The sequence below is a fragment of the Terrapene carolina genome, unplaced genomic scaffold (assembly GCF_002925995.2).
Source record: "Terrapene carolina triunguis isolate 2854851 unplaced genomic scaffold, T_m_triunguis-2.0 Scaffold189, whole genome shotgun sequence".
Classification (NCBI taxonomy): Eukaryota; Metazoa; Chordata; order Testudines; family Emydidae; genus Terrapene; species Terrapene triunguis.
Window position 1 is genome coordinate 4,717,753 of NW_020664540.1, and position 25,649 is coordinate 4,743,401.

Consider the following 25,649-nt stretch of genomic DNA (forward strand, 5'->3'; position numbering starts at 1 on the left):
AAAGAATTCTAATAGATTAGTGAGGCATGATTTCCCATTACAAAAGCCATGCTGCCTCGTCCCCAACGTGTTGTTTTCATGTATGTGTCTGATAATTCTGTTCTTGTTTCAACCAATTTGTCTGGTACTGAAGTCAGGCTTACTAGCCTGTAATTGCCAAGATCACCTCTGGAGCCTTTTTTACAAATTGGTGTCAGAGTAGCTATCCTCCAGTCATCTAGTACAGAAGAGGATTTAAATGATAGGTTACATACCACAGTTAGTAGTTCTGCAATTTCATATTTGAGTTCCTTCAGAATTCTTGGGTGGATACTATCTGGTTCTGGTGACTTATTACTGTTTAAAGTATAAAGTTTGTTCCAAAACCTCCTCTAATGACACCTCAGTCTGGGACAGTTCCTCAGATTTATCACCTAAAAAGAATGGCTCAGATGTGGGAATCTCCGTCACATCCTGTGCAGTGAAGACCGACGCAAAGAATTCATGTCGTTTCTCCTCAATGGCCTTATCTTTCTTTGAGTGCTCCTTTAGTGCCTCGATTGTCCAGTGGACCCACTGACTGTTTGGCAGACTTCCTGCTTCTGATGTACTTAAATTTTTTTTGGCTGCTAGTTTTTGAGTCTGTGGCTAGATGCTCTTCAAATTCTTTTTTGGCCTTCCTAATTATACTTTTACACTTGACTTGCCAGAATTTATGCTCCTTTCTATTTTCCTCCATAGGATTAAATTTCCAATTTTTAAAGGATGTCTTTTTGCCTCTAACCACTTCTTTTATTTTGTTGTTTAGCCATGGTGGCACCTTTTTGGTCCTCTTACTATGTTTTTTTAATTTGGGGTATACATTTAATCTGAGCTTCTACTATGATGTTGTTGTTGTTGTTTTTTTAAGTTTCCATGCAGCTTGCAGGCATTTCATTTTTGGGACTGTACCTTTTAATTTCTGTTTAGCTAGCTTCCTCATTTTTGTGTAGTTCCCTTTTTCTGAAATTAAATGCTATTGTGGGGGTCTTCTTTGGTATTATTCCCCTACAGGGATGTTAAATTTAATTATGGTCACTATTACCAAGCAGTTCAGGTATATTCACCTCTCAGACCAGATCCTGTGCTCCACTTAGGACTAAATCAAGAATTGCCTCTCCTCTTGTGGGTTCCAGGACTAGCTGCTCCAAGAAACAGTCATTTATGGTGTCAAGAAATTATATCTCTGCATCCCTTCCTGAGGTGACATGTACCCAGTCAATATGGGGATAGCTGAAATCCCCCATTATTATTAATTATTATTATTATTATTATTGAGTTTTTTGTTTTTATAGCCTCTCTAATCTCTCTGAGCATTTCACAGTTACCATCCTGGTCAGGTGGTTGGTAATATATCCCTGCTGCTATATTCTTATTATTAGAGCATAGAATTACTAGCCATAGAGATTCTATAGTACAGTTTGGTTCACTTAAGATTTTTACTTCATTTGAGTCTATGCTTTCTTTCACATATAGTGCTACTCCCCCACCAGCACAACCTGTTCTGTCATTCCTATACATCTTCTATCCTGGTATTACCATGTCCTATTGATTATCAGCATTCCACCAAGTTGTGGATGCCTATTATATCAATATCCTCTTTTAATACCAGACACTCAAGTATTTAGACTTCTAGCACTTGCATATAAGCACTTGTAAAATTTGTCACTTTTTAGCTGTCTGCCTTCATGTGATGTAATTGAAGGAGACTCCTTTTCATTTGACTGTTTCTCATCAGATCCTATGTGTACTTTATCATCTTCCATCCTTTCCTCCTCACTAGGCTATAGAGAATCCCCATCAATAAATCCTCCCCTAAGGAATGTTGCTGTCCAAATTGTGTGCTCCTCTGCGCCTGTTGGCTTTCCTGAGCCCTTAGTTTAAGTACTCCTCTCTGACCTTTTTAACTTTACATGCCAGCAATCTGGTTCTATTTTGGTTTAGGTGGAGCCCATTCTTCCTGTGTAAACTCCTCCTTTCCCAAAAGGTTCCCAGAAGACTCTGGCGCCCCCAGTGCCTGGGCTGCCCAGCAGTTTTGGCATTGACACCCCCCCCCACACACACACACACTTTTACGAACATTCTGGCACCACTGGTGTAGGTCCTCTACTTAGCAGAAAAGGAGAGCTAATAACGGAGGACATCAAGAAAGCTGACGTATTTAATGCCTATTTTTCTTCAGTCTTCACTAAAGGTTAATGATGGCTAGATACTCAACCCAGCTAATATTGATGACCAGAGGGAAGGAATGCAAGCCAAAGTAAGGAAAGAACAGGTTAAAGAATATTTAGATAAATTAGATGTACTCAAGTCAGCAGTGCCTGATATTCATCCTAGGGTACTTAAACTAGCTGAAGCAATCTCAGAGCTGTTAGCAATTGTATTTGAGAACTCCTGGAGGATGGATGGGAGAGATCCCAGAAGACTGGAGAAGGGCAAACATAGTACTATCTTTTTTAAAAGGGGAACGAGGACCTGTGGAATTATAGACCAGTCAGCATTACTTCAATATCTCGAAAGATACTGGAGAAAATTCTTCAACAATCAATTTGCAAGACCCTGGAGGATAATAGCATTAAGGAATAGCCAGCATGGATTTGTCAAGAACAAATCATGACAAACCAACTTAATTTCCCTCTTTAACAGGATTACTGGCCTAGCAGAGATGGGGGAATAAGTAGATATGATACACCTTGATTTTAGTAAAGTTTTGACACAGTTCCACATGACATTCTCATAAGCAAAGTATGGAAATGTGGTCTAGATGAAATTACTATAAGGAAAGCACACAGCTGGTTGAAAGACCGTATGCAAAGAGAGTTATCAATGGTTTGCTGTCAAATTGGGAGGGTATCTAGTGAGGTCTCACAGGGGTCAGTCAAGATGGGAGGGACTGCAAAAATTTTGGAGAACAGATTTAAAATGACCTTGACAAATTGGAGAATTGGTCTGAATTCAACAAGGTGAAAGTCAATAAAGACAAGTGCAAAGTACTACATTTAGGAAAGAAAAATAAAATGCACAACTACAAAATGAGGAATCACTGTTTAGGTGATAGTACTGCTGAAAAGGATCTGGGGTTATAGAATCATAGAATATCAGGGTTGGAAGGGACCTCAGGAGGTCATCTAGTCCAACCCCCTGCTCAAAGCAGGACCAATCCCCAACTAAATCATCCCAGCCAGAGCTTTGTCAAGCCAGGCCTTAAAAACATCTAAGGAAGGAGATTCCACCACCTCCCTAGGTAACCCATTCCAGTGCTTCACCACCCTCCTAGTGAAAAAGTTTTTCCTAATATCCAACCTAAACCTCCCCCACTGCAACTTGAGACCATTACTCCTTGTTCGGTCATCTGGTACCACTGAGAACAGTCTAGATCCATCCTCTTTGCAACCCCTTTTCAGGTAGTTGAAAGCAGCTATCAAATCCCCCCTCATTCTTCTCTTCTGCAAATAATCCCAGTTCCCTCAGCCCCTCCTCATAAGTCATGTGCCCCATCCCCCTAATCATTTTTGTTGCCCTCCGCTGGACTCAGCAGACCACAAACTGAATACAAGTCATCAATGTGATGCAGCTCTAATAAAAAGGCTTATACAATTCTGGAATATATTAACAGGTGTGTTGTATGTAAGACACAGGAGATAACTGTTCCACCCTACTCAGCACTGGTGAGGCCCCAGCTGGAGTACTGTGTCCAATTCTGGGCACCACAATTTAGGAAAAATGTGGACAAATTAGAGAAAGTTCAGAGAAGAGCAACAACAACGAAATGATTAAAGGTTTAGAAAACCTGACCTAGAAGGAAGGGTTAAAAAGACTGGGCATGTTCAGACTTGCGAAAAGACGACTGATGAGGGACCTGATAACAGTCTTCAAATATGTTAAGGTCTGTTATAAAGAGCATGGGGAGCAACTGTTGTCCATAGCCACTGAAGGTAGGACATGAAGTACTAGGCTCCATCGGCATCAAGGGAGATTTAGGTTAGATATTAGGAAAAACTTTCTAACTCTAAGGATAGTTAAACTCTGGAATAGACTTCCAAGGCTGAACGTGGAATTCCCATCATTGGAAGCTTTTAAAAACAAGTTGGACAAACACTGGTCAGAGATGGTCTAGGTTTATTTGGTTCTGCCACAGCACAGGGGGCTGGACTTGGTGACTTCTCATGGTCCCTTCCAGCCCTACATTTCCATGAGTCTATGAACTAAAAATTAATGGTAACTTAGGTACAAGTGATCATCACTTGATCACATTTATAAAGTGCAAACAGAATAAAGTCCAAACCAGTAATATATAATTGGTACTTTAAAAGGGCCAGTATCACAAAACTGAAAACAATTATGAGCCAAATCAGCTTGGAGGAAGAATTTAATTAGAAAAATGTGAATGATAATTGGGAATCGTTTAAAGAACACTACTAGATGCCCCAAAACTCAAAATCCAACAACTGAGGAAGAAGGCCGTTTTGGTTAAAAAAACCCAACCTGTTTTAGGCAGGAAATGAAAGCATCTATTAAAAGAAAACAATATATAACAAACTGAAGAAAGGGGATGTTGATAACAGTGAATATAAATCAGAAGCAAAGAATGGTAGAAAATTGATAAGGGAAGCAAAGGGATGCAAGGAGAAATCTATGGCTAGCAGAGTTAGAGACTATAAAAAGGAGTTTTTAAACCATATTAGAAACAAAAAGAATCCTGACAATGGTATTGGTCCATTACTAGATGGGAATGGTAGAATTATCAATAATAATGCAGAACAGGCAGAAGCATTCAATAAATATTTATGTTCCCCATATGGGAAAAAACAAATGATGTAGTCATATCATATGATAGCACTCTTTCCATTCCACTAGTATCTCAGGAGGATATTAAGCAGCAGCTACTCAAAACAGACATTTTTAAATCAACATGTCTGGATAACTTGAATTCAGAGTTTTTAAAGAGTTGGCTTAGGAGCTTGCTGGACCATTAATGTTGATTTTCAATGTGCTGTGGAACACCGAGGAAGTTTCAGAAGACTGGAAGTACTCTAATGTTGTGTCAATATTTAACAAAGGAAATGGGATGACCCGGGTAATAATAGGCCTGTAAATCTGAGATTGACGCCAGACAAGATAATGAAGTAGCTAATATGGGATTCGACTAATAAAGAATTGAAGGTGGTTAATATAAATAATGCCAATCAACATGGGTTTATAGAAAACAGAACCTATCTAACTTGTTTTTAGGTGATCATCAATTTGGTGAATGAAGGTACACCTCTACCCCGATATAATGCTGTCCTCGGGAGCCAAAAAATCTTACCGCGTTATAGGTGAAACTGTGTTATATTGAACTTGCTTTGATCTGCCGGAGCACGCAGCCCCGCCCCCCCGGAGCACTGCTTTACTGCGTTATATCCAAATTCGTGTTATATCAGGTCACGTTATATCGAGGTAGAGGTGTAATAGTGTTGATGTAGTATAGATTCCAGTAAGGCATTTAACTTGGTACTACATGGCATTTTGATTAAAAAAAACCTAGAATATAAAATTAAATGGATTAAAAGCTGGCTAAGTGATAGGTCTCAAAATGTAATTATAAATAGGGATTCATCATTGAATGGGTATGTTTCTAGTGGGTTCCTGCAGGCTTTGGTTCTTGGCCCTATGCTATTTAACATTTGTATCGATAACCTGAAAGAAAATAAAAAATCGTCACTGATAAAGTTTGAAGCTGACACAAAAATTTGGGGAGTGCTAAATAATGAACTTGTATAGATTCATACATTTTAAGGCCAGAAAGATGTCCTCTGGAAACAAACATCCCTTTCTGGGTGCCCAGTAACTCTGTAAAACAAGCTACTTATTTTACGAGCCTAACTATGAATTAATTGCCCTGCTAATTAAGTTAGAACAGTTTGTTCTAAGAGGTTAAATTTACTCTTTAGTACATGAGCACACATCAACATGAAGCTTGCAAAATTAGCCTTGGAAATGTGTGCAAATACAGTAGCCAATTTAACAAGACACATCATAAATCATACCTGCTTATTGAAGAGCAGGCTGGAACCCAAAGGGAAGGAAGAAGAGAAGGATGGTTTCATTAAACTTCTATCATATGCTCCAGGAGCAAAGTTGCTTATGAGATACATTGAGATAGGTAAAAATTAGTTAAAATAACAAGAAATGTTTCCTATCTAGTAGATTGCAGAATAGCCTCACTAGGGAAGTGATGAAAATTGCCAGTGCTTGGCACTAGACTGGAAACATACCTTAAGCAAATGTATAGTTAGGAACAATCCTGGACTGGCTGGTAGAAGGGCTAAACAGGTCTTTTCCAGCTTTAGATTCTATGAGCCAGATTTTCCTTCAGGATACAGCCCCTAATTATTGCTTTGGTATTGCTTTGTTAGCCCCATAGGGCATTAAAACTGTTGGATCCAGTTTTTAAGGATTTATCTGGTGTGGAAATCTGTAATTACCTTTGAGGTGCCTGGCTCACATACCATAGGCATTTGACTTCTAACACTTTCCTTGAGATGGGCCAGAACTGGAACTTCAAATTGGAGCACTGTTGAATTTCAGAGGCAGGGAAGGTGTAATGAGGTCAGCACAGGGCCGGCTCCAGGCACCAGCTTACCAAGCAGGTGCTTGGGGCGGCCACTTCGGAGAGGGGCGGCATGTCCAGCTGTTCGGCGGCAATTCGGCGGACGTTCCCTCACTCCTGCTCGGAGCGAAGGACCTCCCGCCAAATTGTCGCCGCAGATCGCGATCGCGGCTTTTTTTTTTTTTTTGGCTGCTTGGGGCGGCCAAAACCCTGGAGCCACCCTCTCACAACCACCCTCTTTCAGCCGATGGATCTCTCGGTGGGTCTACAGTGACTCAGTTCTCTGGCCAAGCCGCCTACACTGTCACCCTTTCTGGAGTATGCTGTCCAACCAGACCTATCTCAAAGCCCTCAGTAATGTCCTGTAGCCTTCCCCAGGCTCTGGTCCTCAGTCTGACCAACAGGACCTATCTCAGTACCCGAGCTGGCCAGCTTACATGTGAATGTTCCTGCTCTGAGGTGGAGCAACACCCCCAAGGCTTTCTCCCTGGGGGCTCTTCACCTGCCCTTTAGTCCTCTGACCCCAGCTGGGTCAGTCTAGATCAGCCCCCTTTCAGGGGCTAACAGTTCCACAGACAGTCCCTTCCCTGTGCTTGTCTACACTCCCTTGCTAGGTTAGAGTACTACAGTACAGTACAGTAACTCCTCACTTAACATTGTAGTTATGTTCCTGAAAAATGCAACTTTAAGTGAAACAATGTTAAACGAATCCAATTTTCCCATAAGATTTAATGGGAATGTGGGGGGTTAGGTTCCAAGGAAATTTTGGGGGGGCAGACAAAAGGCATTATATACTGTACAGTAGTGTACTGTGTTTGGGGTGCCCCTGGCTTACCCCACACAGGCACAGCACACTGCAGGCAAGGATGCTAGGAAGCACCTTGCGCAGCAGCAGCGGCAGCTTCCCCCCAGAAGAACAGGCGCTGACTTTGCCGGGGGATGCTCTAAGTCCACCTCTTCCCATCCCTGCTCCACTCCAGGCCCACCTCTTCCCACTCCCACTCCACCGCCTCTCCGGAGCATGCCACGTCCCCGCTCCTCCTCCTCCCTCCCAGAAAGTCCTACGTGCTGACAAACAGCTGTTTGGCGGCTGGGGAAGCTCTGGGAAGGAGGCAGAGAAGAGGAACTTGTGCAATGCTCCATTGTAAAGTCACTGCTCTTCCACAGAATCTTACAAGCAGTGGACAGAGCAGGCAGCCAAATGACGTTATAAGGGAGCATTGCACAACTTTAAATGAGCATGTTCCCTAATGGAGCTGCAATGTAACTTTGAAACAAAGTTAAGCGGGAGGAAGTTAAGTGAGGAGTTATTGTACTCCAAGTCCCAGCCTAGGGACCCTCTAAATAGCAGCCACGTGCCACATTCCTTTATCTAACTGTATTTTCCTAGGCTACTTTCCCAGAGCCTGTTTCAAGTCAGTGCTGGCAGCCAACCAGAAGCTATGCCCTCGCTTCCCCAGTCCCTGCCAGCACACCTGCCTTAGCCCATGCAGCCAGCCAGGAGCACCTCTTGCTCCCCTAGTCCCTGCAAGCAGACTGATCTATCCAAGCCCTTTCATCTCCTACAACCAGCCAGGAGTACCTCTTGCTTCCCCAATCCATGCAAGCAGATGGCTCTATCCAGCCCCTTTCAGCTCCTTTTATATGAGCCTGCTGGGCCCTCATTGGCTGCTCCCTGCAGCCTCTCTAGACTCTCTTAGAGGACCTCTCCACTACTCCTTCCCTGGGATGGGCGTGGCAGGACCCTGAGGCCTCCAGCAGGGAGCCTTTGGGCCAAGTCCACCCCAACACAGAAGGGTAGTGAATATCAGACATGGGGATTTGCATCCCTGAATCTGAAATTGCCCCTTTCACTTGGTTCCAGGTGAGAGCCAAAACTGGAAGGAGCTCTATTTTCCAGTTCTCATTCAGCTGCAGCTGAAGTCTTCTGATTAGATTGTAAACTCATTAGGGAAGGGACTCTCTCCTTGTTACTGGATTGCACAATGCCCAGCTTCTAGGATTAACAATAGGAGACAACTCTGGAGCACTTACTTTGTTTCAAAGTACTCCGTGTTATCACTGATGTGAGGTGGAATTTTGAAGGACATTATACCAACCCCTGATGCCCCAGGTCCTACTCCCTACTACCAGCACTTAATTTCTTTTGAAGCATTGCTTTTACGTGACTCACACTGATGCTTAAGAATATCAAGAAGAACAAGTAATTTCGGAATTGAAAATTATGGGGTTCAAACTCTCCTTGCAGGTGTTCTCTTCTCCCTAACAGAAACAGTCATGGGAACCGTTCCTACAGCAGACAAGGTAAACAAACGAATATAGAACATATTACTCCATAGAACAGCTGGTGAGAAAAGCTGTAAGGGCATCAGTGTCATTTAAACAAAAATATCTAATTTGGGAACTCCTGTATAGGACATGAGCTCCTTTGAGTTGCCAGCATTTGTTTATTATAGAACGTAGGCTTATATAGCTCTTCCATTTTTAACTCCACTAGTATCTGGATCATACAGTCTCACATCCCAGGGTGAAGCATGTGTATCTCTTAATTAAAATGGAGACGTGTTAAGTTACTTTGGAAGAAACAGAACACTGCAACCATAGCCTGAGAAAATGTAGCGTAAGATTATAAAATGTTGTGTACATTTTGTCTCGTTGTTTCCTTCTCTTCCCACCCATCTGTATCCAACTGTTATCTCACACTTAAACTGTAACTTCATTGGGGGCAGAGGCCATCTTTGTTCTGTGTTTGTACAGCTCCTAGCACAATGCGGTCCTGGTGCGTGACTGGAGTTCCCAGGTGCTAGTGCAATACAACTAATAAAGAAGAATAGTTATGAACTAATTTCTTTTTCAAGCAGGAGTGGAAGATATTTAAAACGCCCAATATATACAAATCCTCTAATTTACAGTGTGGTCTATGTACATGTATAGGGCGGAATAAGGGTCTTATGATTTGACTTGGACTCTGTTCCTCACTCCACCTCTGGTTTCCTATAGGTGCTTGGGTAAGTCACTTAACCACTCAGGGCCTCAGGGACCACCCTTCGGCTTGTGTGCTGTATCCCTTTCTTCTATCCTTTGGCTGCCTTGTCTATTTAGATTGTGAGCTCCCCAGGGCAGGAATTGTTTCTTACTCTGTGTTTGTGCAGTGACTAGGGAGTGAAGGGAACAAAGAGGAACTCTCCCCCCCTCCCTTCTGATTTCCTGAGTCTCCCTCCTACACGCTCCCTAAGACTGCAGGGGAGTCTGTAAGGTGGTAGATGGGAACAGGGTGACACCCGGGAAAGTGTATCAGTCCTTTGGCAAGTCCTAGGAGGTTAGTCAGAGGCTCCCCATGTCCCACAGTGGTGAGCTTTAAGAGGTTTGCTGGAGGCCCCAGTTCCATCAAGATAAGCCTTAGGAAGTGGTTTGGGGTCCTGCTGAACTCCACCCCACCATGCGTCTGACAAAGTTCTGCCTCCCACAATACCTGTGATGCTCATTAGAACTCACTCCAAGCCCTCACAGGCATTGGATGGCATGAGAGTTAAGTTGACTTACCAGGAAGCTCTCTGCTTCCCAACTCCATTGGGGGTCCCCCACATGTCCCATGCTGGCATTAGCAGTGTTCTGGGGACCCCAGGATCCTCAACATTTTAGGATCCTGGTTCACACTGATGTTTCCGAGTTATTCACTTCCGTGCACCTTTCCTTACAGCCAGAAGCTTGAGAACATTTATTACTTATATATGTATTGCAGTGAAAGCCGCGTGGCTGTCAGGTCCTGGTGCTTAAAACAACACCCACTGCAGAGACCTGTGACCATCAACTATTTAAAGTTAGTTTTTAAATGATAAAACAACGAATTAAAAAGAGCAGGGACTGCATTTTACAGATGGGAATTTTACTTTAAAATATCCTGTTTAACAAACAAACCCAAAGCACGTAACTTATTCCAAATGCACTATGGATGCTTCAGATCACTTCATCTGTCCAAAAGCCCTACTTCCCTGAACCATCCAACAACCACTTCCCCAGTAAGCGTGTGTGAAATTTCGGTACCAACCTTCCATGTAGTTACATACACAAATGGACATTTGATCCATGGTAAATTTTCACCTTTCAGCCAGGGAGCTCAGGTTTTACGTGCTGAAAACAGCAAAAATTCTATTCCTTTCTGTATTTACCACAGGTAGAAATTGGGCATGTGTGTTACACATGGGTGTCGTCATTTTCTTGGCAGAAACGTGTCCTTCGCTCTCATGAAAGCTCAAGGTGAGAAGAAAAGAGTGACTACTTGGTTCTTGATATGCCATTCCTTACTGCTTTCACTGGCAGTAAAGGCCCCAGTTCAGACAAAGCACTTAAGCATATACTTATTTTCATTGCTACTCACTAGTGCTGAACTTTAAATCAATGGGATTAAGCATATGCTTAAGTGCTGTGCCCAATAGGACAGACTGCGGTATCAGGGCCTACGCCCAGGGCTTTAGAATGGGGCGTTGCTCTTGGTCTTGGAGGCCTTACCATGGGGGGGGAGGTTTATGCTCTCGTCATATGGGTGTCCAATGAACATTAAGGCTACGATTCTGCAAATACCCATAAAAATTTAGCAAACGATCAATTACTGCAAAAATGTTAGCTATCTGCTGAGACATCCAGGTGAGGAAAAAGAGAAAGTGCCGAATTGGCAAGAGAACTGTCCAGAAATAATAGGTGCAGATTAAGGTAGGCTTGAAAACCAGCTGTAACATGCTACACAGGAAAAAACAGAAGACAAAAGCCCTATTATGCTTTCTTAAAAATGCAATCACACAGCCTACATGTTTCCTTTACAAGGTCACTAAACTTCAGCTTCATAGACCCACAATGGGCTGGGACTGGTATGCAGTACAATGCGTATTTGCATTTCAATTCACGGTGAGGGAGCACTACCCGTATTGGTCTCTGCAGTCTGCAAAACAGCATTTTTAGCCCCGTGAGGATTGTTAACCATTTTGTTTTATTAGCGTGCAGAAATGTGGCTAAACCCACCCTTTTTTATCTAATTTGTTTGGAATGACAAGCATGTTCTGACTAAAAAAATAATTCTGCTGGGTGATAAAACTTGTTTTATTATGCAGGAATTTGGCAGTGGAAGGGGGGGCAAGAAAAACATTTAATTAGGCATGTATCTGAAGCAGCTAATTTGATCTTTCAGTGGAAAATAATCACAGGTTAAAATGAAGATTATATGCTCTGTATGAAGAAGGCATCTCTTTGCTGATGCTTCTTTCAGGCTTTGATGATGATTCTGCTAGGAATCAGAGGGTACATTTCTTTGAAAGTAACAGCAAGAGTAACGTGGTGTATTTATTATAGGCACAGTCTCATTACCTCTATTTATCTATGTACAAAAGCCCAAGTTTTTGTTTGATTGCTGTCAATCATATTTTGGATTTATAAGCTTGTTTCTTTCCTAATACACTTCTTCATGTGTATACACAAGGATGGAGCCTTTGTCATGCTAAGACTCCCTTATGCTGCTCTGGCAGCATAAAAAAACCTTTAATGGGCAGAAGCAGGTGCCCCAGCTGGTGAAAGGGCTCTGCATTGGCACTACTCCCAGCCCCCAGGACTGGGGAGGATCAGGGGAGAGGGACATGGCTAGATCACAACAGCTGTTCTTTGCTTCCGTGGACTCACAGGAGGCCACAAGAAGCAGAGAGTAAATAAAGAGCAGCCCTGAAGCTGCTCTAAATAGACTGCAGGCCAGCTCAGCTGCCACCTGGACTCAGCACATGGAAGCAGAAACGTGGCTCAAAGCCACCTTTGTCCCCTGCTCCTGTCCCTGCCCCAAGTGCAGGTGCAGAGTACGTTAGAATCAGGTCTGCAGCCTTTTGCAGGATACATTATTATGAGCTCAATCATGCTCCCATAGAAGCCAGTGGAAAAATTACCGCTCACTTCAATGGTGCAGGCTCAGCCCTTGTAAAATCACCTATACTGTGCTGCTGCAGCTAAGCGTTTTATCATCCTTTAATACGAGCAAGCTTTTAGTATCTGCCACTACCGTAATCTAAACCATAACGGGACCAGGAGTGACGCTGCATAGTGGGTCGTAGCACTGGATTTGCCTGATTTACAGTGCGCAAGTCAGCATTATTCTACATCCAGGCTGCATGTCATTTATTAAGGGCCCCACCCTCTTTGTGGTTATGAGCAGATGGGCTCTCTACCACAAAAACCACATTTTCCGGAAGTTCGGTTCTCTGACAGAGTCACTTCCTGACCAAGAGATTTTTGTCTTTTATCCGCAGGAACATAACCCTAAAAAGACCAATGATTTACTGAACTTTTTTATTTTTGCTTGGAAAGGGTTCTCTCCTTTCTTATGAGTGTCCTTACAGTTTTATTACTCATCTGTGGCTTTTACAAGTTGTCTTTCATGTGAGACAAAGTGAAGTGGTGTTACATTCCATGCATGTAGGGACAGAGCTGCAGTTTAATTGGGTATTCAACCCTATAATTAAGAAACAAATGGAAGACTTTGTGCCTTTAAAGTATAGAAATTCTAGGTTTTTTGAAAAAACACTTGGCAATGTGCGTAGAGAGCCTTAAGTACTTAATGGTCTATACATAAGGAAATCTGATGCTAGTAATGATGTACCTTAGAGGCAGGACGTTGGAAAAAAAACAGAGCTAAAGCTCTTGATGTCTCAAGATGAATTCTTCCCGCATATATTTTTTTTTTTATGAAAGAGGCACTAGAAAGAACAATCGCATACGTACGATCTCATTGCCTGCACTAGATTGCTGTTAACCCAAACAGCACAAGCAGTGGCAATCAGCAAAAACCTTAGGCTGCCGTTCAATAAATTGTGAAGCACTCAGCCCTTCTGCGGAGATAGCCGTCTCTAAGCAAATCAATACCCCCTTGCTGAAGAAAGCCCAACTTGATAGGAAGTAACCCAAGTGTTAGGAAATTACATAAGATCACCCAGCCTGGGGGCGGAAACCAGCCTACTTCAGGGGGGTATAGGGAAAAGGAAAGGGGCCATGGGGCAGAGAGCTTTGCATGATATTCAAGGATATTAGACTGGCTGTTGGTAATCACAACTGTAGGGCCAAATGTGGTGCATTCGCACAAGAGACAGTTTCTCCTGGGCACAGTGGAAAATCTGTACAAGGAAATGATTGAGTTTGTACAGCACCTAGCACAATAGGATCCTAGTCCATGTCTAGGGCTCCGAGGAGCTACGGTAATACACATACATAAATACATAATAATGAGGAGCGTACAGAATGCCACTATGCACCTGTTCAGCTGACTATGTGAGGGATCTAGGATGAGCCTGGGGTAAGAGAAGGAGCTTCTGTCCCTGCATAGGATGCTCCCCCGTAATCAGTCATCTGTCCTTGCAAGAACATTGGCTACTTGACTCCTCACCCTTTCCTGCCTTCCTCTGCTCTTCTCTGTGCAAACAGCCCGTTAGCCCCTTGCTGCTCTCTGCAGTGCCCAAGCCTTGGAGCCCAGCTCTCAGCTGGAGTAACTTCTCAGGAGAACTGGGGCAAGTGAGCAGCCACTTGACCCAGAACTCAGCTACAATGGGATCTGGCCAACCCATATTTTCCTCTACCCACCTGGGAGCATGAAGGTAGTGCATAAAGGGCTATACGGACCAGTACTAAATTTGGAGAGGACTTTGCTTTGGAATGAATGGAGGAAGTACTGGTCGGCATCCCTGGCATGTACCCCGGTGTAACCAGTAAAGACAAAGGCCCAGAGTCATTGGACATTAGTCTAAACAGTATAAGCAAAATCTCACCAGAGAGTGATAACTTCATAGAACCTTATTTTCACAGTTGTTCAGATACCACAGTGATGGGCAAAACAGTTGAACCTAAATGGAAGAGAACAGGATCCCACAATTTCAGGAACCAAAATAAAATCACATTCTAAACAGATTATGGTTAAATTAAAAAAATGATTCTGAAGCAGAGTGTGTGTTTGCATGCGCAGGGCCTCCAAACTAAAAAAAAATACAAATACACCCCCCTCCCCCAAAAAAACCATAACAAGGGAAAGTGGAAGATATTTCCTGAAAGTCCTGAAAAGCAACCTTACAAGAAGTCATTACATTATATGGCCCACACCCCCAGCTGCTGTAACTCAAGATAGCACCACTGACTTGAACAGAACTATGTAGATTTACACCAGCTGAGGATCTGGCCCTATGAAAGGTATAGATTTATTTATTTCATCTTGTTCTTAAAAAAAGACAAAACACATTCCAAACCTTTTGGGGATTTCTCTGTTTCTTTAAGAAGATGATCTGCATATCAGAGGGGCATGAGATATGGCAGTTACTATAGTTACTATCTTTTGTTATTAATCAGAGTAAATAATTGTATAAGACCCATACATAATATCTTGTTGGGACACACATTGCAAATGCTCCGAGGCTCAAATATTTTACACACCCTCCTGTTTGATTTTTTTTTTTTAACGGGATATTCAAAATTGACATGTTTCAGCTGGGATTGTCAGTCTTTGAACTGACTGTTCTCCATTGTGGTGGTGTAGCCACTAGAGAAACATAACTGAGAAATGGAGTAGAAGGGAATTTGGTGTGTTTCACACTCCAGATAGTCCAAACTGATTTTGGAAAGATGCTCATTGACCTCAGTAGGCTTTGGATCGGGCCCTTACAAAGTAAGGAGTTCTCTTCTGGCTGTCCAGACCATTGCAGCTGATGCACAGAATAATTCATATAACTTCCCTTGACCTCAAGGACCATATTTTCAAAGGATGGGCTTATAGTGAAGCATATGCAGGACTTGTTGAGAACATGAACTTGGTCCTGGTGAAGGCACTCTGATATCAATGGTGGTGTCTGTAGTATAAGAAACTAAGTAGACCAGAATGGATTTGAACAGGTGACACGGAGGTGAAGGTACTACCAAAAGAGCCCCTGCGACACCCATTTATGGCATCCCTGTGGAAACTATTCAGGCCTTGGCTACACTTGCGAGTTGCAGCACTGTAAAGCCGCCCCCAGCGCTGTAACTCACTCCCCGTTCACACTGGCAAGGCATTTGCAGCGCTGTATCTCCATGGTTGCAGCGCTGCATGTACTCCACATCCCCGAGAGGAATAGCGTGTATTGCGCTGCCGCTGCAGTGCTGCGGCGCCAGTGTGGCCGCCCAAGGCGCTGTGACTGGCCTCCAGAAGTATTCGGCAGTATCCCACAATGCCTGTTCTAGCTACTCTGGTCATCAGTTCAAACTCTACGGCCCTAGCCTCAGGTAACCAACCATGTGACCGACCCTTTACATTCCCCGGGAATTTTAAAAATCCCCTTCCTGTTTGCTCAGCCCGGCGTGGTGTGGAGTGCTATCAGCGAATCTTTCCAGGTGACCATGCTTCCACGCACCAAGCGAGCCCCAGCATGGAGCAATGGCGAGTTGCTGGACCTCATCAGTGTTTGGGGGGAGGAAGCTGTACAGTCCCAGCTGCGCTCCAGCCGTAGGAATTATGATACCTTCGGGAAGGTATCAAAGGACATGATGGAAAGGGGCCATGACCGGGACGCCCTGCAGTGCAGGATTAACGTGAAGGAGCTGTGGAGTGCCTACCGCAAAGCCTGCAACGCAAATGGCCGCTCGGGTGCTCCCCCCGCGACCTGCCGATTCTACAAAGAGCTGGATGCGATACTTGGGGTTAACCCCACCTCCACTCTGAGCACCACCATGGACACTTCAGAGCCAGGGGGGGGAGGAGGAGGAGGAAAACGGGAGTGAGGGTGGTGGGCCGGATGGAGACACCCCGGAATCCCTGGAGCCATGCAGCCAGGAGCTCTTCTCGAGCCAGGAGGAAGGTAGCCAGTCGCAGAGGTCGGTACTTGGTGGAGGACAAAGAGAAGAGCAGGTTCCCGGTAAGCGTTTTTTTGGGGGAAGGAATTTTTTCGGCGCGGGCTCTTTGGGAGAGGAGGGTTAGGCATGCATGCCTAGATGTGGAATAGTGCATTGATGTGGTTTATCACATCGCGGTAATCGGCCTCGGTAATCTCCTCGAATGTCTCATCCAGAACGTGTGCAATGCCCTTGCGCAGGTTTATTGGGAGAGCCACTGTGGTCCTTGTCCCAGCCAGGCTAACGTGTCCGCACCACTGTGCCGCGAGGGGCGGGGGGACCATTGCTGCACACAGGCAAGATGCATATGGGCCAGGGCGGAAGCCGCATTGCAGTAGAAGACCCTCCCTTGCTTCCCAGGTCACCCTCAGCAGCGCGATATTGTCCAGGACGAACTCCTGTGGAAAATGTTGGGACAGTGTTCAGTGTAGGTGCCCCCTGAAGCTGTTGGCTCTCCCTAAGGCACAGAAACCCAGAGGACAGTGCAGCCCTGAAACAATCAGTCCCCCTTACTCACCATTTTGAGGCTCCCGTGGGATATGTGTGCTCTGTTTCAGATGGGAAAATTATGCAATTGTGTAGACCCTGTGTGTTTTCTACTCCTTAAGTGCGGGGGGAATCATTACTTTGTCTGGTATAAACAATGCTGCCTCTGTTAAACGTTGCATTTTGCCTATACAGCAGCATCAACCTTGAGACCTCAGCCGTCCCTCTTATCGCCTGCTCAGAGACTGCAAAGACTCAGGAAGAGACCATGAAAAAGCAAAGAAGACATGCTGCAAGAAGTGATGCGGCAATCTATTAAAGAGAATGAGAAAGCACAGAACTGGAGGGAGAGAGGTCCATGCCTGAGTGAAGCTTTCACCCTTCCCTTCACAAATATTATGGAGGGCACAGCACGTGGATATAACCGCAGGGATGCTGTTTTCGGCCAAGTCCAGCTTCCCATACAGAGATCGCCAGTGGCCCTTTAAATGGCCAAAGGCATACTCCACAGTCATTCGGCACCGGCTCAGCCTGTAGTTGAACCGTTCCTTGCTGCTGTCAAGGCTCCCTGTGTAGGGTTTCATGAGCCACGGCATTAACAGGTAAGCGGGATCTCCAAGGATCACAATGGGCATTTCAACTTCCCCTACCGTGATCTTCCGCTCTGGGAAAAAAGTCCCAGCCTGCATCTTCCTGAACAGCCAAGTGTTCCGAAAGATGCGTGCGTCATGCACCTTTCTGGGCCAGCCTGTGTTAATGTCAATGAAATGCTCACGGTGATCCACAAGCGCCTGGAGAACCATAGAGAAATACCCCTTCCGATTAATGTACTCGGATCCTAGGTGGGGTGGTGCCAGAATAGGAATGTGCGTCCCATCTATCGCCCCTCCACAGTTAGGGAACCCCATTTGTGCAAAGCCATCCACTATGTCCTGCACGTTACCCAGAGTCACGGTTCTTCTGAGTAGGATGCGATTAATGGCCTTGCAAACTTGCATCAACACGATTCCAACGGTCGACTTTCCCACTCCAAACTGGTTTGCGACCAACCGGTAGCTGTCTGGAGTTGCCAGCTTCCAGATTGCAATAGCCACCCGCTTCTCCACTGGCAGGGCAGCTCTCAATCTCGTGTCCTTGCGCCGCAGGGTGGGGGGAGCTCCTCACACAGTCCCATAAAAGTGGCTTTTCTCATCCGAAAGTTCTGCAGCCACTGCTCGTCATCCCAGACTTCCATGACAATGTGATCCCACCACTCGGTGCTTGTTTCCCGAGCCCAAAAGCAGCGTTCCACGGTGCTGAGCATGTCTGTGAATGCCACAAGCAATTTCATGTCGTACGCATTACGCGGCTCGATAGCATCGTCGGACTCCTCACTCTCACTGTCACTTTGGATCTTAAGGAATAGTTCGACAGCCAAACGTGACGTGCTGGCGAGATAAGTCAGCATATGCCTCAGCAGTTCGGGCTCCATTTCCCGCAGACAGATCGCGCTGCACAGAAACCGTTGAAAGATGGCGCCAAAGGTGGACGGAAACAAAGGGATTTCTGGGATGCGAAGCGATGCATCACGGAGCGTTGGGGCAGGACCCAGAATCCCTCGCACCCACGCCCCCTTCCCATAACCCATGGCGCCAGAATGGGAAGAGGTGCTCTGTGGGATAGCTGCCCATAATGCACCGCTCCCAATAGCGCTGCAATTGCCGCAAATGTGGCCACGACAGTGCGCTGGGCAGCTGTTAGTGTGGACAGACTGCAGCGCTTTCCCTACTCAGCTGCACGAAGTCAGGTTTAACTCACAGCGCTGTACAGCTGCAAGTGTAGCCAAGGCTAAGTGCTACTCATTCAAAGTGAATCCACGTTGCAGAATTTGGCCCTGAGGTGGAGAAGTGCTCCCACAGTAGCTTATTCAAACACGATACAAAAGAGGAAGCGAGTAGCTCAGACACACTGATGAGTCAAAGGAAAATTACAACAGAAAACTTGAACCCAAGGAAGACCTTGCGTTAGACCCACCGCAGTAACCCCCCCCCCCAGCCATTCGAGAAGACATGGAAGAGGTCAGCTGAAACAACAAGCAGTACCTAGATGCCCCTGCCAAAAACAATTCACTTTGGAGCTTGAGTTACAGTCCCTGTGTAAACACCCCGTGATCAGCTCCATTTCTTTGATAAAGCAGATAGCGGGGAAGAGGAAAGCGGAGAAGAGAAAACAACATATGGCAAATGCACACACTTGGGTTCACCAGTTCTGCTTCTGTTTAGAAGCATGATCCTGCTCCCGCTGAAGTCAATGAAAGTTTTGCCACTGACTTCAGCGGGAGCAGGATCAGAAGCTAAAAGAACACAAAGCCTTAAGAAAGCCTGTCTTGTAAATTTACACATTAATATGGACATTTGCTTTCCCTCAATAGGGACATGTACCACAGCGCTAAACAAATACTGAAGCCATGTGGATACCCGAATGCTCATTAAAACTAATTGCCTAAGGCGATCTTTTCCAGAATATGTTGCAGCAAGAGAGCCAAGATCGGAAGTTTGCATTTCTCCAAAGAGGATGATTTGGGGGTAATGGATGTATTCATTCAAGTTAGGCTACAATTCTGTCATTTGGAAACTATTACTCTTTATATCCACCTATCAACAAGAAAGGGGGAGGGGGAAGATATAACGAACCATTTAAACTACATAAAAACTGACCCAGAACTTCAGCTGAGCCAGACGGAACCTTTTCCAAGGCTCATAAATGTTCACTAATTTGTTTGCACTTTCAGCCAGGAGCAGAGAAGGAACGAAAAAAGCCCTGGAAAAAGCTATTATCACAAGGCCCGATCCTCAGCAGGTGTAAATGGGCAGATGCTAATTGACACTAGCTCAGGATCTGGCCCAGTGTATCTCCATCACAGCCTAAAACCAAGCAATGCTGTGTGTGTAGCACCTCAGACAGGGTCACCCAGCTCCCTGATTTGCATCCCCAAATGCCCTTTGCCTAAATACATTCAAGTGTCATGCACACACCTAAGTGTGGGACACTTCTGGAGGTCAAGTTGGGGCTAGCCAAAAGTATGGCTTATAATGTCACAAGACACATCAACGAGGCCGAATTCCAGGGGGCTGTCGTTGCTTCTCAGCATGGTGGCAAAGCCTCCAGCAGAGCCTATAAGTTTGTAATGTCTGGCACTCTGTGGTTATGCCTCTTCTGCAAACACCAGGAATGGCCTTTTCCCCTCCCCTCCTCCTAAGCCAGAGGTAGTCAGCCCAGGATCTGCGGCCACTGGTGGTCCGCAAGACACTCGCTGCTCAGAGAGCTGGCTGGTTATATGGGGCCAGTCCCTCCTCCTGGTTTGCAGTTGCTAAATTGCATTAAAACAGCTAGAAATTGATTAACTATGTCCTAGTAGTTGCCACAGGGATGTTAATCAGGCAGGAATGAGAGGGGGAAGCATCCACAAGACCACCTATGCATTGAATTGCAATCCCCACTCGGAAAAAGCTAGGGAGGGTGTCCGTCCTGCAAGCAGGCTCTGTATTTCAGGACAGGGCTGAGGCCACACCCACTAGGCGGCTCTCCCTTGTGAGGGAGCTGCTATTGGTCAATGCCAGTGCCTCTCTGATTGGGACTGTGATTGGCTGGTCATTCATAAAAGGTGGGGCTGGGAGAGGTTAGTGGTGACCAGGGGTGATGCTGAGTCTCACCGCTTCCCTGGGTGTGTGTGTGGACAGGTTACACTTCATGTTCTATGATTCATCATGTGACAGTTTAGACAATTATGTAGGTTGTTTTGCTTGAGAGAGGAATGTGGGGGGGGCTCTCTTATTTGTCCCCCCTTTCCCTGGCTGGACCTGCAGAGGATTCACAGCAACCTTAGCTCTGGGGTAAGCTCTGCATTCACTCCAGGAGGGAGTGAGGGGGGTGGGAAGCACAGAGAGTTAATTCAGGCCTGGGAGGTGATTTTTATGAGCTACAGGCTCCCTCCACCTCGGCTTGAACGGCAGGCAAACCTGCCCCCGGATCAGTTGGTTGGGCATGCAGCTGGCTCATGCTGCAGATGGGGTTTCACAATCTGTACAGGATTTGGCATCGTGGCCACTCACACAATTACAAAGTAGTCCTGTTCCTGTTCCCAGATACTCAGCAGAAGCAAACACTCTAAGTACTTTATATTTTACTATTGGTTCCTATGCACACATCCCTCCCCCGCATCCATCTCCTGGGTAGCTCTTACAAATGATTGTAAAAGGTCTTTCTCATTGTCCTAAGGAACTCAGCCTCACTGGTAGCATCTTTGTCCTTGAAAGGTGCTCTACTGTCCTTTCAATTCCAGCCATCAACCCGTCTTTCTCACAGGTTATGGTGAAGTCTGGTTTTAACAAAGATGAATTGGACATTTTCCCCTTTCAAATCCAGTGAATCCCCTTTCCAGCTATCGTCAGTTTCTCTCTCTCTCTCTGAGCTCACTTAATAATGCATGACTAGGAGCTAAGGCAGTTTGATCTGCTACACCAGTAATAACACGGAGTGTATCCTCTGCATTCGGCATCAAGTTACTGTCATTTGGGAATTCAACAGATGGAAACTCTGGGATTCTTTCCATGTCACTTCTGCTTTGGAGGGCTCCCAGTATAGTAGAAGATTACAAACATGGCATATCCCAATACGGGTGCCAGCCCTGGGGGAGGGGGGAAACATAAGTCACTGTTCTGATGATCCACTACTGATGATGTTAAACTTTGCTCTAAGCAGCAAATCACTCTCTAGTTGCATTTGTAATCTCACTTCTTTTCAAAACACATTTGTATTTCTAAAACAAATGGCATTGATTTTATTTTTCATTACCATCTCCCAGCTAGTTACATAGAGAGCCAGACATGTTCCCTGCACATTCCTCATTAAGTTCTCTTCAGATTCCTTCATTTTATTCAGTGTGACTCGTGGCAGCTCATCAAGATGCTGAAACATTTGTTTCTTCTTTTTTCACAAGGTGGTATGGGGATTTTGTTCTAATATTGCTGAAACAATCGAGAAAAATCCTGTGCTATAAAGCAGCCAGAAACACAATACATTTCAGCTACGTCATTTGGAAATGTAAGCGGCAAGATATTTAAGCACTTAATTCCCATTGAAATCAAGGGGAGTTAGGCACCTAAATACCTTTGGCCCTGCCTCCCAGACCTGGTTAGCACTAAGCTTTTCCCTTCGTTCAGTCTCTCCCCAGACAGCAGAAGTTCATTTCCTTTTCCCCCCAATCCACAAGATTGCCCCATCAGCCTAAATCAAAAGTATCGAAGGGGAATGAATGAAAGGTAACGCAAACCTGTCTAATCCCAAGTGTAGGTAACAGCATCAGGAGATGAGGAAAAGCCTTGGAGTTACAGTGCCATGACCCAAGCACTCACTTCCTAGAGATCAGGTGTCTCCTCTCGTAGGCTTTGTCTCCACTAGCCTTTTCCCCCTAGAATTTCCCACAGCTGCTCCACCTGTGGAAGCAGTAATGAGGAGCTGTAATGTAGGTAAGACATCTGCAGCCCCCAGGGTTTTTACAGTAGAATCTCAGAGTTACGAACATCTCAGGAATGTTGGTTGTGCGTAACTCTGAAACGTTCGTAACTGGACAAAACATTATGGTTGCTCTTTCAAAAGTTTACAACTGAACTTTGACTTAACACAGCTTTGAAATTACTATGCAGAAGAAAAATGTTGCTTTCCCTTTATTTTTTTAGAAGTTTACGTTTGACACAGTACTGTACTGTGTTGTTTTGGTCTCTGCTGCTGCCTGATTGCATACTTCCAGTTCCAAATGAGTGGTTGACTGGTTAGTTTGACTGGTCAGTTTGTAACTCTGGTTGACTGGTCAGTTTGTAACTCTGGTAGTCGTAACGCTGAGGTTCTACTGTACCTCCATATCATCTAGAACCTTTTATCTTTATTGTGGGAGTGCCCAGCGTGCTCAGCTGAGATCAGGGCCCCATTGTGCAAGACATGGTACATTCACTAAAAAGAGTCCCTGCCCTGAAGAGCTGGCTACCTAAACAGACAAGAGAGACAAAGGGCTGGAGGGGGAAGAGCCAGAGAAAGGGGAAGATGCCTGACCAAATTCACCCAGAGCCAGGAAGAGAACCCAGAGCTCCCACCTGCTCCTCTGCTTCCCTAGCCACTGGACCATGGTGCTTAAAACGCTGGCAGCTCATTAATGCTTTCTCTACACCAGTGTTCCCACCTCTGCTACCCCCCACGGAGCTGCATCCCTGCTAGCAACAGAGGGAAATTTTAGAGAAAAAAAGGCTGGTGCGTCCTCAGTTTCAGATTCTCTAAGGTACACAATGAGCATTGAGCCTGCTGGACCATCTTCCATTGTGTGTTCCAACTCACTCCACAGCGAACAGAAATCCTCATCTCCTTTCACTACCTAGCATGGATCACTTCAAAGGCCCCTTTGAACCCGGGGAGGTGTTGAATATAGACACAAACCTCTTTGCATACCCCTACAGGTATCCACACTGCTGCGCTGTGAACAGATACCCCTTCATGCTGCTGGCCCTTTCAAATGCTAACTAGGTTTTTGCAGTCCTTGCCTGAAACGTTAGACCAAAAGCTCCTCCTCTTTTTGTCATACTTTCCAAAGGGATTAAATAGGTTTCAAATCATTCCAATTTATATCAAATGGTCCTTGGATAGTAACTCAGACCATCACAGTAGGAAGGGGAATTTTTGTCTGATCGCAGAATCCTCTGAGGCAAAGCAAGCCGGCACTGTCATGCAGAAATTGTCTGCCTTGTTCTTTTGTGTCTTCCTACCTCCGTTGCTTTTGAGAGTTATAATTAGGGAAGTATTTTCCAAAGAAGAGCAAGAAAGGGAATACAAGCGTGAACTATGAGGCGCAAAGAGGTGGATGGAGTAACTCAAGAGGAGAAAAGCAACCCTGTATAAAGAAAGAAGGAACAAAAGATAAACAGCTCAGAAAGGAACAAGCCAGTTCGGCTCTGGTTCACTTTAATAAAACAAACAAACTCTAGTAATTTTTCCAAAGCATGTGGCGGTGTATGTGTCCAAAACAATGGAAATGGCTTTAAAAAATATGATCAGGCCGAAGTTTTTGAACGTGAGCCTAAAGTTAAGCATCTTAATCCGTAATTAGACCCTGATCTTGCGAGGACTGACTGATGCACATGCTTAACTTTTTGCACCAGTTGACTCCATGGGAATATCCACAGAATGTAACGTTAAGCACGTGAGTAAATCTTTGCAGGACTCAGGCACCCACGTACGTGGCCCTATTTTCAGAGATGCTGAGCAGTCAGTGAGAGCATTGACTGAGTGAGGATTTACAGAGATAGCCCATTACATTCTATGAAGAATGTCCAATGTATCTATTCTATATAGCCTGCCATCCTTCTGAATAACCGACAAAGGCTGCCATCTTCCAGATTTAATTACAGTTCAGGCCGTTTGCTTGTTACAGCAAGAACTATAGCAAACTTGCAAGGGATCATTTTGGTGTTCTAAACGTGCAAAAATCATGGCTCCCCATATTTTAAATTAGTAGCAGCTGGTTGGAAAATTTTGACAGAAACTGCATTTTCGTGAAACATCATTGCTAGCAAAAGTCACCTAAAATGAAGTCGATATTTTAAGTGTTTGTGTAGTTTGCAAAACAGCTCTAATTACTAGCAGGTTTATTTTCTATTAGAAAACTGTTGAGTGGGAGCTGGTAGTAGTGTAAAACCATATAAATTAGCAGAATGAAATATAGATAAGGGACTAGACCCTCAAGCTGGTAGAATATGTCATAGCTGTATTTGAAGTCAAGGATGATTTACATCAGCCATGGAGCTGGCCCAGAACATTTCATAGAGCCCTGGCTGGTATATCAGGCTTTGATAAAGCATGGTCTGCATTTCTGAACTACTGAGGACCAGATCCTCAGGTGTTGTATTGGCATTAGAATCATAGGGTTAGAAGGAACTGCAAGGGTCATCTAATCTAACCCCCTGCCAAGATGCCATCCTATCCAGCCTCCTTTTGAAAATCTCCAGAGAAGGAGCTTCCATGACGTCCCTAGAGCATCTGTTCCATTGTCCTACTGTTCTTAACAGTTAGGAAGGTTTTCCTGAGATTTAATCTAAATCTTCTATGCTGTAGTTTGAATCCATTGCCTCTTGTCCTGCCCTCTGTGGCAAGTGAGAACAACTTTTCTCCATCTTTTTATGGCAGCCTTTCAAGTATTTGAAGACCGCTATCATGCCCCCCCTTAATCTCCTCTTTTCCAAACTAAACATACCCAGTTCCTTCAGCCTTTGCTCATATGGCTTGCATTCCATCCCCTTGATCATCGTTGTCACATGCCTCTGGATCTTTTCCACTCTCTCTACATCCTTTCTATACATTGGTGACCAAAATTTGACACACTACTCCAGCTGAGAGCTAACCAGCACCAAGTGGAGTGGTGCTATCACCTCCTGTGACTTGCATGCTATGCCTCTGTTAATGCAACCTAAAATTGCATTTGCTTTTTTTGCAACATGCTGACTCATGCTGAGGTTGTGATCCACCACCAGATCTCCCAGATCCTTCTCAGCAGTTCTGCTGTCAAACCAGTTTTCCTCCATTCTGTTCTTATGCATTTGGCTTTTCTTCCTTAAGTGTAGCACCTTACATGTGTCATTGTTGAATTTCATTTTGT